This window comes from Lissotriton helveticus, chromosome 3_2 (genome assembly GCF_964261635.1).
Source record: "Lissotriton helveticus chromosome 3_2, aLisHel1.1, whole genome shotgun sequence".
Classification (NCBI taxonomy): domain Eukaryota; kingdom Metazoa; phylum Chordata; class Amphibia; order Caudata; family Salamandridae; genus Lissotriton; species Lissotriton helveticus.
In genome coordinates this window covers 504,374,047-504,390,319 of record NC_136062.1, presented here as the reverse complement: position 1 = coordinate 504,390,319, position 16,273 = coordinate 504,374,047, and the positions used below count along the sequence as shown (strand labels likewise).

The following is a 16,273-nucleotide window of genomic DNA, read 5'->3' as shown; positions in this document are numbered from 1 at the left end:
CAAGGCTTTTCACAGTGCTGACCGGGCGAGGAGGGAAACCAAGAGAGGGGGGCCAATAACTGTCATCCCAAGGATTAGTGGGGCCACCCACCAGAACAAGTTCCGTCTTTGACGGATTCAGCTTGAGCTGGCTGTGAGCCATCCAATCAGAGATGAACAACATAGTGTTTTGGAAATTAAGTCGGGAGGAAGGTGAAGTGTCCAAGGGAAAGACCAACTGAAGGTCATCTGCATAATTATAAATAGTGGCAGGGGAGTGGCGAAGGGAAACCATAAGTGGTTGCATATATAAATTAAAAAGAAGGGGAGAAAGGGCAGAACCCTGGGGGACACCACAAGTGAGGGGGGAGAAGGAAGCAGCGAAGGTAGACAGGTGGACTGCCTGCGAGCGGCCTTGCAGAAAGGACCGCACCCAGTCCAGGGCGATGCCCTGGATGCCGGCGTTTCTGACACGGTCAATCAAAATAGTATGATCGACCGTGTCAAATATCCTAAAGATGTAACCCCATTACAGTCCTTCAGCAGTTTCATTGTCCTCCCCTGCTCTGTGCTACAGTGTACCTTAGAGCGGAGATCCTTATTTCTAAGATCAGAGGAACCACTACAGCGCCAAGAGGCCCTCCTGGGCCAACCGTAGCGCTGGATTAAGTATATTTCATCCATTAATTGATGCACATTGTGCAGGTTGCGAGAAGTTTGTTGTCTTGTATCTCACTTCTATGACTCCTGGTTTTGTGACAGGACCTCTTTTTTTTACCCGTCTTTCTTTTCAGACGCAGCCTCACGTGGGCCATGGCGGACGGAGGGAGCACATCTGGGGACCTCCTACTCTACGCCCTGGAGGATCTCACCGAAGCTGAGTTCAAAAGGTTTAAAAATAAATTATCAGAAATCAACTTCAAAGGATGGAAAAACATCCTGCGAGGAAGCCTGGAGAAAGCTGACCGGATTGACACCTGGAACCTTCTTGTAAACTTCTACGACCCGGACTCGGTCATTGAGGTGACCAACGAAGTCTTCACCGAGGTCGGGCTGATGGAGGCGGCAGCCAGACTCAGAGGGGAGAGAAAGCGAGGTAAGAGGGGAGCACACCCCAAGGTCAATCTTGATGGTCAAATTAAAATCATTTTCACTGGTTTTCTTGAGAATAGAAAGGATTTTTCAAAGCCAAAATAATTAGACAACTCCACATTGAAACTCCTTGAAACTATATTTGCTCTGAGGTCAGCTGGAAGCCCCTCAGTGAGTCATCTTTGCGGCTTCATGTTGTTTGTTGAGGCTTGTGTGCTGCGGCTGCCCCTCTGCACCCCCACTGACTCCACCGCGCTGGGGCATCAACGAATGAAGTCCTTGTAGTATGGCGAGAAGCGAGGAGTAAGCGCATGCAGTCCAGCGTGGACCGCTGTGAAGGGGACCCCCGGCCCTCTCACTCCTTTCCCCCATCCATGAAGTGGGACGGACCACCCGGCACTGTCAGCGATGAGACTGCATGCTCCTCACTGCCCAGAGCTCGAGGTACTCATTCCACGTTAGAAAGTATTCCTAAAAGTCTCTCTGACTCCCTGGAGTATCTTGGATGACATTCCAAGGCTTGACTGGGAGGAGGTGATGTGACGGCTGAGGGCCTGAGTCACAGAGGTACTTCACGTAGTAAAGATAAGACTGCAGAGTCGCTCCTCTCGGGTGGACTCGCCACTCTGCAGTTTTCGATACGGAGACTCCTCCGAGTGCGGATACTTTGCAGTCCTAAGTTTACTACAAGTAAATAGTCCCAGCGTCATCCAACAGTTATCACGACTGAGGGAACACGTGGGATGTCTGATGGTAAAGAACACCGCTTTAGTAAGGCGCTCCTGGCTTCTCTCAGCTACCTACATGGCCTTGAAGCCTGAGGACAGTCACAGCTTGTGCCTCACACCCGTGCGCGTACTAGTGACCTCGCGGTAGAGGTCCCTGATACAACATAGCAGCCTATTCACACACAAGGTTAGTTTCTTAAAATGTAGACAGGCTCGACTAAATTCTGTAGTAGAGGCTTATTTAGGTACTCAGAGACACAAGTGAGAAATTTCATGAATGTAAGTATGTACATGGAATTTCTATAGCCCAACCCTGGACAAACAGCAGCGGAGTGCTGAACAGGGTCAAGGACCAGCGTAAGGACACCAAGAGATAGGAGAGGTAAGTGTTTGTTGATGGGTTAATGCGTTGTGATGCAGTGTTCTTTAAAGAAGCGTCTTCCACTCTTTAATAAATTGCAGCAGCTTTGGGGCAGTCCTCATAGATAAGGGGATGTTATTCCAGATACTGGGTGTATAGATGGATACGTCCTGCTGCCTTGTTTTTCTTCTGTACACTCCTTGGTCTCTAGATTGATAGTTTCCTGGCTGCACAGGTGCTGAGAACCATCAGAGATGTGAGCTTGTTTGCAGCATAAGCAGTGCTCCCTGTGGATTTTTAAATGATGCAGCTGGCTCTGAAGATGCTGCTGGCCGGCTCGGGGAGCCAATAGAGTCCCATCAGGATGAAGTGGATGCACTCATCCTGATGAGACGTGCTGCAGGGTGTGGGATGCCCTTACGTGGTGCCAGTATGGAGCCTGGAAAGGCATGAAGCAGGGTTTACAGCCTTCCAACTAGAGAGTACGAGGGCTTGAACAGTAGTTCTGAAATTGCGTTCTGCAAGAAATGTTCCAATTCCTTCACAGCCGGTACCAGGCCACCTATTTTTTGCAGTGTGTTTATTGAGGGTTGTGATAAAGTGCCCTCTCCTGCATCGTCGCCGCCACTTTTTGCTGAATTGTTGAGGTGCTTTAACTGACTGTGCCCGGGGGTCCTGGTAATCAGGTACCCAGGGCCTGTGTTCCTTCCCTAATACTGCATTGAAGCCTAAACCCAATTGGGCTCTCTCTGACCACATGTCAGTCCCTGGTAAATGGTTCCCTAGGTCCCCAGGGCACTGTGACCAGAGAATGCTCCTAAGGGCTGCAGCACCTACTGTGCCACCCTCAGAGGCCCTGTACCTTTTCACCCATACACTGCTTTGCAGGCTGTGTGTTTTGGTGCAGAACAAAGTGAAGAGTCGACATAGCACACATCCCTGTGTGCCATGCCCACAAACCACTGACCTGGCATAGATCAGCCACCCCTCTAGCTGGGTGCCCTATGCCAGTGGTGAGGGTACAGGTGCATGAGCCCTGTGCCCCTGCAGTGTCTGAGCCCATTCTCAGACATTGTAAGTACAGTGCTGCCATTAAGAGTATTTGGTGCAGAGAGTTTGTCGTCGCGAACTCCACAGCACCATAATGGCTGCACAGAAGACTGGGAAGTAACTCACACTGATGCCAGTGTTGTATTTAATGTAAAATGCACACAGAGGGCATCTTAGAGATACCCCCTGAAAATCGACCCATCTCTAGTGTCCTGCCACCAACAGACATGTTTCTGGACCCCTGGGTCGAGAGCCTGTTGCTCTCAGGGGCCTGTAACAATGCTCATCCAGGACGAGGCGCCAAGCCACCTCCCCCAGGATGGACAGTGTGAGCAGTTGTCCTGGCATATGCTGTCCATGATTCTCGTGGGCACCTTGCACCAGTCCAAACGACCCTTATTGATGGTGGTTAAAGACAACCTATATAGAAAGCTATCCTAGAGGTAGCTGTGGAGAGCAGCCTTAGGCTAAGTCTTGGAGGAATGTAAAGCAGCTTGCTTTACCAGTCTATAATCTCGTGAACGACCAAATGAAAGGAAAACCACACCAGGTATATATATAAATGGACACCAAATACGACATGTTTCCATGCAGCCATTCCAAAGTAAGAATTTACTGGGAGGCTATAATGCACTTAAGAGTATATGGTCTGGCTGCATCACAGAACAACCCCTGGGAATAGGCTCCGAAGGGAAACAACCTTTACAACGCAACTTTTACAACGCATTACCATTACAACAAAACTTTTACAACGCAAAAACTATTACAACGCATGTATTTACAACGCATGTTTTTACAACGCAAGTACCTTTACAACGCATACCATTACAACGTAAGTATTGGTAAGTATATAATTATATTTAAAATGTTATATGTTTGGGTTTTTTAAAGGGGTATTTTTAGGGTTCAGGGTCGGTTTTCAGTTTTTGGGTAAAGGGGTATTTTTAGGGTTCAGGGTCAGTTTTCAGTTTTTGGGTAAAGGGGTATTTTTAGGGTTCAGGGTCAGTTTTCAGTTTTTGGGTAAAGGGGTATTTTCAGGGTTCAGGGTCAGTTTTCAGTTTTTGGGTAAAGGGGTATTTTTAGGGTTCAGGGTCAGTTTTCAGTTTTTGGATAAAAGGTTTTTTTTAGGGTTCAGGGACAGTTTTCAGTTTTTGGGTAAAGGGGTATTTTTAGGGTTCAGGGTCAGTTTTATGTTTTTGGGTAAAGGGATATTTTTAGGGTTCAGGGTCAGTTTGGAGTTTTTGGGTAAAGGGGTATTTTTAGGGTTCAGGGTTAGTTTTGGGTTTTTGGGTAAAAGGGTAGTTTTAGGGTTCAGGGTCAGTTTTGGGTTTTTGGGTAAAAGGGTATTTTTAGGGTTTAGGGTCAGTTTTGGATTTTTGGGTAAAAGGGTATTTTTAGGGTTCAGGGTCAGTTTTGGGTTTTTGGGTAAAGGGGTATTTTTAGGGTTCAGGGTCAGTTTTGGGTTTTTGGGGTACAGGGGTATTAGGGTTAAGGGTCAGTTTTGGGTTTTTGGGGTACTGGGGTACAGGGTAAAAATAAAATAAAATAAAGTTTAAATTAAATTATTTAAATTAAATTTATTTAAATGGGTTTTTGGGGTACAGGGGTATTTTTAGGGTTAAGGTCAGTTTTGGGTTTTTGGGGTACAGGGGTACAGGGTAAAAATATAATAAAATTAAATTTAAATTTAATTAATTAAATTATTTAAATTAAATGTAATTAAATTAATTTAATAAAATTATATTAATTTCAAATAATTTAAAATAAAAAAATTAATATATACTTACCAATACTTACTTTGTAATGGTATGCGTTGTAAAGGTACCTGCGTTGTAAAAACATGCGTTGTAAATACATGCGTTGCAATAGTTTTTGCGTTGTAAAAATTTGTTGTAATGGTATGCGTTGTAAAAGTATGCGTTGTAACGTCATACATCCGGCTCCGAATGATGCAGAGGTGTCCTGCTCATGCATGTGCCCTTCTCACACAAAACCAAGCACTCTGCTTTCAGGATTGATAAGGCCTGCCGTAGGGGTGACTGATAGAGGAATATGTGTTAGTGATTAAAGGTAGATATAGGTAACCTATATCTTAGTAAGGGGTGCCTGCACCACCTTACCCAGGCTGCAGTAGCAGTCCTGTGGTGTCATTTTGGAAGGTTTCCCAGGGGTGGCATAATATATGTTGCAGCCCCTGGTAGGTATCTGGGGTACCTATGCCTTAGTTTCTGCTGTACCATATATAGGGACTCACAAGGTACCCCAGTAACCAAACTGGAGTGTGCCTAAAGTGCAGGGAATCCTTTTAGAGAGGAAGCAGCTAGGGTGTGGTCCTAGATAGCAGGGCCCCAGCCAGACTGAAGTCGAAAAACAGTGAAACATCAGCAAAAAGTGGAGGTAACCATAGTAAGCAGCTGCCATCGGTAGGGGAGTACCTGCCTGGGCGGTGAAGTGGGGAGGGGCAGGGTGGGGGTTAGTAATGTATGGATAATGGAGGTTTGCAGGTAAGTAAACATTTAAATAAATCAAACAAATTTCGTTGCGCGCACTGCATTGCATTTGGGGATGCAGTGCGCGCACCACGACTCCAGCACTGTGCCAACCTTATGCCGGCAGATGTGTCACGCATCTGATTATCCTTGCACCATGATGCGCTGCATTGTAAATGTGGCGCATCTGTGGTGGCGCAAGGGTAAATTTGCGCCACGCATGTTTCCTGGTGCATCCCTGCTGATTTGCAGGGATGCACCAGGAAACGTAAATCTGCCCCTACATATAACTTCACAGACTTCACTTGGCAGATGGCGCCACCAACGCTGCTTGCAAAATGCAGCTTCCTGTGTGGGCTGGGGCCTTCTCTGGCCTCTGGGTCAATTGTGCCAAAACCTGCCTGTTCCCAGTAATATGTGGGGCTCGACTGCCGCCAGAAATTCTTCCGGGTCTGATCTGGTCTCCTATGACTTTGGAACCTTGGTTACCTGATATACCATATGCTCGAAGACCAGCGGGACAGCAATCTGCTTGGGGTTCTCCCCTCCCTTAAATCAAGCATCCCCTTCTGGAGATCCCTCAGGTTGCCCAGTATGGCTTGGGTAGTCAATTTCAAAATGGTGATTCTTCCAAGTTTGCTCTATTTTTCATCAATCACACATCGGGGTTCCAGTCTCTTGTTCAAGCAACTGGATGCCCTGCTCAAGTAACTGATTTGGAATGAGGGCCGCCACAGTGTCCCTTGAAATTCTCCTGCAACTGTTGGATGAGGGGCGCCTGGGGGCCCCTGAATTTGAGTTATATTCCCTAGCGGCGTAGCTCCAATGGGTCACTAGACGGCTCAATGGCGCCAACCATCAGGATCTTGCCCTCATTGGGCTGGAACCCAATCAACCCAATCAAGGATCATCAACCAAAATTGCTCCCACCAGCAGTGGCAATTTCCCACCTCGCAATCTTATCGGTGGCGGCCCTGAAATGCTGACAGCGGTGCGTAGGGAACACGAGAGCAACATCCCTTTACGCCCCTGCTTTACCGTTGGTGGGATTGCCTTGAGACCCTCCCGGGTGAGTAGTGCGCTATACAAATGGCATGATTGATTGATTGATTGATTGCCTCATGACAACACCCTCTACTTTTTCAGGGCCACGCAATGATCCAACTGGACGGATGCCGGACTCGTGACAGTATGAGACTGCTATCACTAAGGCACCTCACTCCCCCTGGAGGAGATAACGACCCAAGGGTTTCAGACATACGAAGCCCTGGAGAGAGCCTTTGAAGACCTCTGGGTTAAGGGCAGAGGGACCCAGAACTCATGCAGGGGTCCAATTGTTGGTGTCCATGGCCTCGGCTCGACACCTAGTGATGTGTTTTTACAAGGCACTGAACGGGTGGTTGAAAGAGAAGGAGTGCTGAGGCATAGAATCACGGACCCGGAGTGGCACAGGGTGCGGGTGGATCCCAAGAAGGTCTTCAGGAATACAGGTATGGAATATATGCAATTTAATTACACGCATATGACCTATTTGACTCCTCCCAGATTTCTGATCATCTATGGGGAGTCCCACTTGGGTCCCCTGATGTCAGTATTTAGATGCAGATTTCTCTCACATGACCTGGGGCGGCCCCACCTTGCAGCCCTTCTGGGGCAGGGTATTGACAGACTGAATATTACTGTGGTTCGAGCCCTCACACGCATGATAGACATGTGCTTACTGGGACTGTTCCCCAGACCCAAACCCGGAGGGTGGGCACTAGGATCCTAGGCTTAGCTCTCATTCTGGCCAAGAGGCGGATAGAGATGGACTGGAGGTCGAGAACACACCGTGTGATGGAGATCTGGGAGAAAGAGGCCACCATACGGGCCAGAGCAGAGGAAAGGGGATTAATAAGGGAGGGCGCTAGAGAGTGCCGCCGCGCCCAATAGCTGGACTATGGGCAGAGGTACTGGAGGCATGGGAGAGCCCAGGGGAGACTGCGGCGGGGCCCGACAGACAGAGCAAACCAGCCAGAGCAGGCCAAGAAGCCTTAGAGGACGGAGATTGAACGGGCGCTGACAAGTGGATACCGACCATGCACTCCTATGCCCCTCTGGCACAGATGACCCCAGATCTCATACCCCTGCCCTGGAATCATTCAAATAGGCCTCGTACACTATTGTATTGTATTGTAGTTGCATTTATATAGCGCTTACTACCCCTGGCGAGGCGTCAAATCGCTTTTTCGTGGGTAGCACGCTACTCCGGGACCCATAGAGGATTAGACTTGAATTAGTTTAGTGAAAAATGCAAGTACATTTTAAGTGGTGGATAGGTTTGTCAGTTATTTGGATTTTGAAGGATAGCAGAAGGATAGAGGAGGACAAAGGTTTGTATTTATATAGCGCTTGTGGACGCACGCTATTCAGGAAGCCTACAAAGGATGAGTGGTGAATTAGTATGATGAAATATGAGGTAATTTCAGTGGTGGATATTAGTCTGTTACTTGGAGTGAGAAGGATAGCGGAGGGATAAAAGGGGAAGAAAGATTTGCATTCATATAGCACTTGTTACCCCTGATGGGTGTTGAAGCGCTTTTCTGGCAAGTAGCACGCCTCTCCGGAACCCATAAAGGATTACTGTTGAAAATTAGTATCGTATAAATATGAAGTAATTTGAGTAGTGGATGTGTTATTCAGTTATTTGTGCAGTATATTAGTATAGCTTAATATGGAATTTGAGAAGTGAAACATGTTAGTCTGTTAATTTTGATTGAAAAGGATAGGTTTTTTTAATGAAACTGTAATTCTAGATATACTAACACATGAGTATTAAAATACTAACAAATAAAGACTGTTAATTTGAAACTATTGAAGCATGAAATATAGCAGATTTTGAATCTATGATCTTGCAGCCGCGAGCCCCTGAAACCTTGTCTTCACTGCTTGGGTCTTGTTTATAGAAAACCTAGCCTGAAAGGCTTCCTTACCCCTCAAGACTTAAAAACAAAAAAACAAATAAAAAAAAAACTATCCTACCTACTCAAGCACCGTACCAACAATAAACTAGAAATACTCGTCAAGCGTGGGAGGTTAATAGAACATGGAGTGATCTCAATCATATGAATACATAAGTAGTGGATTACCGTGTGGTAATCTTGGTAACTTCTAAAATCCCCATCTACTTAAGCAAAGCAGTTTTAGAAGCGGCGATACTTCACCTTGGTAATATGGCCTGCAGTTTTAGAAGCTGCGATACTTCACCTTGGTAATATGGCCCGCAGTTTTAGAAGCGGCGATACTTCACCTTGGTAATATGGCCCGCAGTTTTAGAAGCGGCGATACTTCACCTTGGTAATATGGCCCGCAGTTTTAGAAGCGGCGATACTTCACCTTGGTAATATGGCCCGCAGTTTTAGAAGCGGCGATACTTCACCTTGGTAATATGGCCCGCAGTTTTAGAAGCGGCGTACCATCTCTCGCTTGTCGACCTCTTGCCTTGCGAGGCCGATAAAGCTGAGTTCGTGTTTATAGGCTGAAGTGACCAATCTATAATAAATAGATATTCCGAATGCGCCACTTCCAACCCACACCAGAATGTTGGAGGAAAATCCCTTCATTTCATCACCGCCCAACCTTGGCAGCCATGCCGGCCGGCACCCCGTGCAGCTCCCGGGGCTAGGGTTTAATTCAGAAAATGATTAAAAGGCCTCCCTCCCCAAAACCCCATTCTTTTTTTTTTCCTTTAAGGCGAGGGGCCCTAAGCAGCTGTTTGGGAAGGTAACTGTATACCCCACCCATCTTACGAAACATAACGAGCACACTGCAAACAGCGGATTGCGCCCCTGTCCCCACCACCCTAAAAATACCTACATTCACCCGATTCAATTTGTACATCTCTATCCTGACCCCGTCAATTAATCTATTAGGGAATACAAAAACAAAAAACATTGAAATCCCTGCGTTTCTACAATAATGCGGAGCTGCAAGTATTTAAAACAATATTGCCCTGAAATGTTATTTTTTTTTTTAATGCCTCTGTTGCTTTTCCGCAAACCATAAAATAGAAGGTCAAATGAGTCCATAGTACCACAGAAGTGCGTAAAGCTCCTTTAACGCCCATCATCTTATCGGACGTGAGGTCTATAAAAACATGCATGCAAACTCACAGGTAAAAAAATAAATAAAAGCAAAAAAATTATAAGATACGTATAGGTCTATCGATGGCTACTCATAAACAAAATTCTGTGGCAATTAAGCAGCGTGTTCATGCATTTAACCTAAAACAAAGCCAGAAGGGCTTACAATGCACTCATTCAGACTCCAGCTTTCTAATACGACTTCATGATAATACTGCCCACACCTCTGCACACGTTGCAAACAAAGGTCTTTTCTAAAGTTGTTGGTGGTAGCCCATAGGAGGTGATCTTTATGATTTTGGATTCGTGTCCATGAGATATTGACCGTGTTCTGTTTCTCAGATTTCAGGGGGAGATACAAGGAGCATATTGTAGAGCGGTACAGACTGATGGAAGACAGGAACGTTCGGGTGGGTGAGGCGTTCCCACTGCAGAAAAGGTTCACGGAGCTGCTGATTGTCCAGAAGCCTCGCGGCGAGCAGGAGCGTCAGCACGAGATCATGTCCTATGGAGAGAAGCACACTGAGATGATGGACAGACTAGCCCATCCCAAGCACTGCATTCATTTAGACGCCCTCTTTGATCCCATGGAGGATGGGCAGAGACCAAGGACCGTAGTGCTGCTGGGTCCAGCGGGCATCGGGAAGACCCTCACAGCCCAGAAGATCATGCTGGACTGGGCTCGAGGGGAGCTTTACCGGGGACTGTTTGATTACGCGTTCTACCTCAGCTGCAGAGAAATCAACCAAGTCACAAACAACAAAAGTGTATTTGATCTGATTGCAGCCGGCTGCCCCGGCAGGACGGTACCAGCGAGCGCGCTGGTGGCGGATCCCAGCAAGATACTGATCATCCTTGATGGCTTCGATGAGCTGAAGTCCTCTCTCGACTTGAAGGAGAACCTGTACTGCAGTGATCCGCGTCAGAGGAATCCTGTGGAAGTCACTCTCAGTAACCTGTTGAGACGAAACCTCCTGTCGGGGTGCTCCATGATCATCACCACACGTCCGACGGCTCTGGCACGGCTCAGGCAGTGCATAAAGGCTGATCTTTGTGCTGAGATAATGGGATTCACAGAAGAGGAAAGGAAGTCGTACTTCAGTGGTTTCTTTGACACTAATGAACAGGCATCCCGAGCCCTTGCCGCGGTGAAAGACAACGACACCCTGTACACCATGTGCTTCCTCCCCATCGTCTGCTGGGTCGTGTGCACGGTCATGAGGCAGCAGATGCAGAGAGGCCAGGACATTACGAATGCTTCAAAGACCACAACATCGGTCTATCTGTTCTTCTTGTCCACGTTGTTGAGGGACCACAGTGGGGCTTCTGTAGAGACCAGGCAAAGCAGCCTGAAGGGGCTCTGCTCGCTGGCACTCAACGGGGTCTTCGAGCAGAGAATCCTCTTCGATGAGAAGGACCTGAGGCAGTTCGGCCTCGAAGCGTCCGACATCCAGTTGAGCTTTCTCAATCAGACCATCTTCCAGCAAGACATTGACGTCTACACAGCCTACAGCTTCATCCACCTCAGCTTTCAGGAGTTCTTTGCAGCCATGTTCTACTTCCTTGACGTGGATGTGGGCTCGGTAAACCCTCAGAGAGATTTAAAGCATTTATTGAAGGAATATAGTGAGGATACAAGAGGCCAATTAATGCTAACAGTGCGTTTCTTATATGGACTGATCAACAAAGACCTATCGTGTCATATGGACAACGTCCTAGGCTGTAAAACATCTCCCAGCGCCAGAGCTGAGCTGATAGCGTGGCTTCAGAGGCCAAACAAGGAAAGCCTGCTACTGGACGTCTTCCACTGCTTGCAAGAGACTCAAGATAAAGAGATTATTTCCAACACCATGAGCAATATTCAAATCATAGATATAGCAGGCTCCGAATATAGTATGGTTGATTTCAAAGCGCTTTCATTCTGCTTAAAGCATTGCCAAGGAGACAAGACTCTCAACATGTCAAGCGTAGACTTCGGACCAAAAATTCAGGAAGTCATGAGGCCTGGCCTGATGAAATGCTCAACTCTCAGGTATGTACCTTTGTATGTTAACCATGCATGCTTTATATGTAGGTGTACGGCTCTGTGTGTTAAATGTTCAATGTATGTAGTATTTGTGTAACACAACCCTAGCCGCAGGCAGTGGGGCCCGGTACAGAGTCCAAGTCAGAGATACAGTGACCATGTGATTGGATAGGGAGGTTGTATCTTGTTATACCATTATGATGTAATGATCTTCAAAGAGGTAAAAATAGCGATCATTAATGAGTTTCTGTGCTCTTTATTGAGGTATATGCCTGTCTGTGTTAAACCTACAGACGCTACATTCAGGTTTGTGCCTGTCTGTGTTAAACCTACAGACACTACATTCAGGTTTGTGCCTGTCTGTGTTAAACCTACAGACACTACATTCAGGTTTGTGCCTGTCTGTGTTAAACCTACAGACACTACATTCAGGTATATGCCTGTCTGTGTTAAACCTACAGACACTACATTCAGGTTTGTGCCTGTCTGTGTTAAACCTACAGACACTACATTCAGGTTTGCGCCTGTCTGTGTTAAACCTACAGACACTACATTCAGGTTTGTGCCTCTTTGTGTTAAACCTCAGACTCTACATTCAGGTTTGTGCCTCTTTGTGTTAAACCTACAGACTCTACATTCAGGTTTGCGCCTCTTTGTGTTAAACCTACAGACTCTACATTCAGGTTTGCGCCTCTTTGTGTTAAACCTATAGACACTAGATTCTGGTTTGTGCCTCTTTGTGTTAAACCTACAGACGCTACAGGTTCAGGCCTCTCTGTGTTAAACCTACAGACGCTACAGGTTCAGGCCTCTTTGTGTTAAACCTACAGACACTACATTCAGGTTTGCGCCTCTTTGTGTTAAACCTACAGACACTACACGTTCAGGCCTCTTTGTGTTAAACTTACAGACTCTACATTCAGGTTTGTGCCTCTTTGTGTTAAACTTACAGACTCTACATTCAGGTTTGCGCCTCTTTGTGTTAAACCTACAGACACTAGATTCAGGTTTGTGCCTCTTTGTGTTAAACCTACAGACACTAGATTCAGGTTTGTGCCTCTTTGTGTTAAACCTTCAGACTCTACATTCAGGTTTGCGCCTCTTTGTGTTAAACCTACAGACACTACATTCAGGTTTGTGCCTCTTTGTGTTAAACCTACAGACGCTACAGGTTCAGGCCTCTCTGTGTTAAACCTACAGACGCTACAGGTTCAGGCCTCTTTGTGTTAAACCTACAGACGCTACAGGTTCAGGCCTCTTTGTGTTAAACCTACAGACACTACATTCAGGTTTGCGCCTCTTTGTGTTAAACCTACAGACACTACATTCAGGTTCAGGCCTCTTTGTGTTAAACCTACAGACACTACATTCAGGTTTGCGCCTCTTTGTGTTAAACCTACAGACTCTACATTCAGGTTCAGGCCTCTTTGTGTTAAACCTACAGACACTACATTCAGGTTTGCGCCTCTTTGTGTTAAACCTACAGACACTACATTCAGGTTTGCGCCTCTTTGTGTTAAACCTACAGACACTACATTCAGGTTTGCGCCTCTTTGTGTTAAACCTACAGACACTACATTCAGGTTTGCGCCTCTTTGTGTTAAACCTACAGACACTACATTCAGGTTTGCGCCTCTTTGTGTTAAACTTACAGACACTAGATTCAGGTTTGCGCCTCTTTGTGTTAAACTTACAGACTCTACATTCAGGTTTGCGCCTCTTTGTGTTAAACTTACAGACTCTACATTCAGGTTTGCGCCTCTTTGTGTTAAGCCTACAGACGCTACAGGTTCAGGCCTCTTTGTGTTAAACCTACAGACACTACATTCAGGTTTGCGCCTCTTTGTGTTAAACCTACAGACGCTACAGGTTCAGGCCTCTGTGTTAAACCTACAGACACTACATTCAGGTTTGCGCCTCTTTGTGTTAAACCTACAGACACTACATTCAGGTTTGCGCCTCTTTGTGTTAAACCTACAGACACTACATTCAGGTTTGCGCCTCTTTGTGTTAAACCTACAGACACTACATTCAGGTTTGCGCCTCTTTGTGTTAAACCTACAGACACTACATTCAGGTTTGCGCCTCTTTGTGTTAAACCTACAGACACTACATTCAGGTTTGCGCCTCTTTGTGTTAAACTTACAGACACTAGATTCAGGTTTGCGCCTCTTTGTGTTAAACTTACAGACTCTACATTCAGGTTTGCGCCTCTTTGTGTTAAACTTACAGACTCTACATTCAGGTTTGCGCCTCTTTGTGTTAAACTTACAGACACTACATTCAGGTTTGTGCCTCTTTGTGTTAAACCTACAGACACTACATTCAGGTTTGCGCCTCTTTGTGTTAAACCTACAGACACTACATTCAGGTTTGCGCCTCTTTGTGTTAAACCTACAGACACTACATTCAGGTTTGCGCCTCTTTGTGTTAAACCTACAGACACTACATTCAGGTTTGTGCCTCTTTGTGTTAAACCTCAGACTCTACACTCAGGTTTGTGTCTCTTTGTGTTAAACCTACAGACTCTACATTCAGGTTTGTGCCTCTTTGTGTTAAACCTACAGACTCTACATTCAGGTTTGCGCCTCTTTGTGTTAAACCTACAGACTCTACATTCAGGTTTGCGCCTCTTTGTGTTAAACCTACAGACTCTACATTCAGGTTTGTGCCTCTTTGTGTTAAACCTACAGACTCTACATTCAGCTTTGCGCCTCTTTGTGTTAAACCTACAGACACTACATTAAGGTTTGTGCCTCTTTGTGTTAAACCTTCAGACTCTACATTCAGGTTTGTGCCTCTTTGTGTTAAACCTACAGACACTAGATTCAGGTTTGCGCCTCTTTGTGTTAAACCTACAAACTCCACATTCAGGTTTGTGCCTCTTTGTGTTACACCTACAGACACTTCATTAAGGTTTGCGCCTCTTTGTGTTAAACCTACAGACTCCACATTCAGGTTCAGGCCTCTTTGTGTTACACCTACAGACACTACATTCAGGTTTGCGCCTCTTTGTGTTAAACCTACAGACTCTACATTCAGGTTTGTGCCTCTTTGTGTTAAACCTACAGACACTACATTCAGGTTTGCGCCTCTTTGTGTTAAACCTACAGACACTACATTCAGGTTTGCGCCTCTTTGTGTTAAACCTACAGACACTACATTCAGGTTTGTGCCTCTTTGTGTTAAACCTACAGACACTACATTCAGGTTTGCGCCTCTTTGTGTTAAACCTCAGACTCTACATTCAGGTTTGTGCCTCTTTGTGTTACACCTACAGACTCTACATTCAGGTTTGCGCCTCTTTGTGTTAAACTTACAGACTCTACATTCAGGTTTGTGCCTCTTTGTGTTAAACCTCAGACTCTACATTCAGGTTTGTGCCTCTTTGTGTTAAACCTCAGACTCTACACTCAGGTTTGTGTCTCTTTGTGTTAAACCTCAGACTCTACACTCAGGTTTGTGTCTCTTTGTGTTAAACCTCAGACTCTACATTCAGGTTTGCGTCTCTTTGTGTTAAACCTACAGACTCTACATTCAGGTTTGTGTCTCTTTGTGTTAAACCTAAGACTCTACATTCAGGTTTGTGCCTCTTTGTGTTAAACCTACAGACACTAGATTCAGGTTTGCGCCTCTTTGTGTTAAACCTACAGACTCCACATTCAGGTTTGTGCCTCTTTGTGTTACACCTACAGACACTACATTAAGGTTTGCGCCTCTTTGTGTTAAACCTACAGACTCCACATTCAGGTTCAGGCCTCTTTGTGTTACACCTACAGACACTACATTCAGGTTTGCGCCTCTTTGTGTTAAACCTACAGACTCTACATTCAGGTTTGTGCCTCTTTGTGGTAAACCTACAGACACTACATTCAGGTTTGCGCCTCTTTGTGTTAAACCTACAGACACTACATTCAGGTTTGCGCCTCTTTGTGTTAAACCTACAGACACTACATTCAGGTTTGTGCCTCTTTGTGTTAAACCTACAGACTCTACATTCAGGTTTGTGTCTCTTTGTGTTAAACCTAAGACACTACATTCAGGTTTGTGCCTCTTTGTGTTAAACCCACAGACTCTACATTCAGGTTTGCGCCTCTTTGTGTTAAACCTCAGACTCTACATTCAGGTTTGCGTCTCTTTGTGTTAAACCTCAGACACTACATTCAGGTTTGCGCCTCTTTGTGTTAAACCTACAGACACTACATTCAGGTTTGCGCCTCTTTGTGTTAAACCTACAGACGCTACAGGTTCAGGCCTCTGTGTTAAACCTACAGACACTACATTCAGGTTTGTGCCTCTTTGTGTTAAGCCTACAGACGCTACAGGTTCAGGCCTCTGTGTTAAACCTACAGACACTACATTCAGGTTTGCGCCTCTTTGTGTTAAACCTACAGACACTACATTCAGGTTTGCGCCTCTTTGTGTTA

General features: G+C 45.8%; 1 pseudogene; it reads left to right on the top strand.

Annotated features, from left to right (window-relative positions):
- The first annotated feature begins 792 nt into the window (after positions 1–792).
- Positions 793–16,273, top strand: part of LOC144826185 (NACHT, LRR and PYD domains-containing protein 3 pseudogene) — a 195,625-nt pseudogene continuing 180,144 nt past the window's right edge.